This window comes from Petaurus breviceps, unplaced genomic scaffold (genome assembly GCF_028583685.1).
Source record: "Petaurus breviceps papuanus isolate PSGF00001 unplaced genomic scaffold, PetGlider_PUasm1.0 90977, whole genome shotgun sequence".
NCBI classification, from domain to species: Eukaryota; Metazoa; Chordata; class Mammalia; order Diprotodontia; family Petauridae; genus Petaurus; species Petaurus breviceps.
In genome coordinates, this window is record NW_027187391.1 from 13279895 (window position 1) to 13281399 (window position 1505).

Consider the following 1505-nt stretch of genomic DNA (forward strand, 5'->3'; position numbering starts at 1 on the left):
AAATAAAAATTTGGGGGCTGAGATAATTGTCCATTGTTTCCCAGTAGTGGTGGCAATGGTTCTGAGAAGCCCTAGGAGCAGCAGCAGCCTGAGGGGAAACAGACCAGTAGCAGGGATGGGAGTGGTTTCCCAGGTGACCAGAGCAGAGCTCAAGGGAGATAGCCTCTCCTCCCCCCAGCAGCATCTGTGGGAGTAAAAATGAGACTGTGGGAGGTGGGAATGGCCAGAGCCAGGGCTCCGATGAAGTAGCCTGGTTCCAGAGGATGTTGGAAGGGCGAAGGCCCTGAAAGTGTATTGTATTCAGAGCCTAGGCAGGAGCTTCAAGAACTTGAAATGGAGCACTGAAGCAGGGGCAGAGAGCTACCTGCATATGGAGGTAAGAGCAGGAACTAAGAGTTGCCAGCATTGGGACTCAGAAAAAAGCCAGGAGTGGCTCCTGTGGGAGAAAGAGAAACCTCAGAGCTCGGAATTCAGACCCTGGCATGATAAAAACTTTGCAGCAAAGCCCTGAGTGTGATTTCTTACTGTGTCCCCCTGAGATGGTTTGGGATCCAGGGAGAGGGTGAAGCTGTCTAAGGTGGGTGGAGCAGGTGCCATAGGCCCTAGAGGACCCTGTTACCTAGCTACCCCTCAGGACTTGGAATTGGGGGCTGCAGGAATGTGGGGTGAAGGACACACCCCCAAGAGAACTTTATTTGGACATTTTGTTTTGGATTGAGGAAGAGCTGGTTGCTCACTCCCTGAATATATTTTGACCCCCAAAGTTGTGTGGCCACTCTGGTACTGAACTATGTTGCTATGTGTTTTGTAAATGTGAAGTTTTTGATGTGTTCATTTTGTGAGAATTATGTTGTACTTGTTTCTTAGGGGACAGATACAAGCTGCCTATGTATTGGACATGAAAAATCTTGGGGCCAAATGAAATGTTAATGGGATTTAAGATCTTAGATGCCCATATAGATCCCACATGGAGCCCATGAAGGGAAACTTGCTTAGGGAAGGCTTGCTTGTAGGAAGGCTTTCACACCTTTGTCTAATTTCTAATTAGACACTGAATCAAGAGGGTTGTGAAGCCTTCTGGCTCAGATAAGTGTGTATATATATTCTGAGTTGGTATTTTGCTTGGGAGGCTCACTTATGAGAAGGATCTTGTGATTCTCTGGTCGATATTCTGAGTGGCTGTATGTTTAGAGCTCCCCAACTGCTCAGATGTAAAGGCTCTCTCGATCCAGGGATGTATGTAAAGTGTATAGATGACTCAGGTAGTGAGAGCCCTGTCTGCCGGTCTTTATTTCTCTTCCTGTATTTTCTCTGAAGATCAGGGTGCTGACTTTTCCCCTGAACTAGTGAATGTAATTAAAAAATATTGTTAACCCCTTAAACAGCTATCTTTCCTAGTAAAGCAGATCTAAGAACCTGTGCCAGCAGCCATCCTGGACGCCTCTGCTCCTTCCTTGGTCTTCGGGGGGGGAGGGAGCAATAAGTACAACAATTTATAAGTTTAA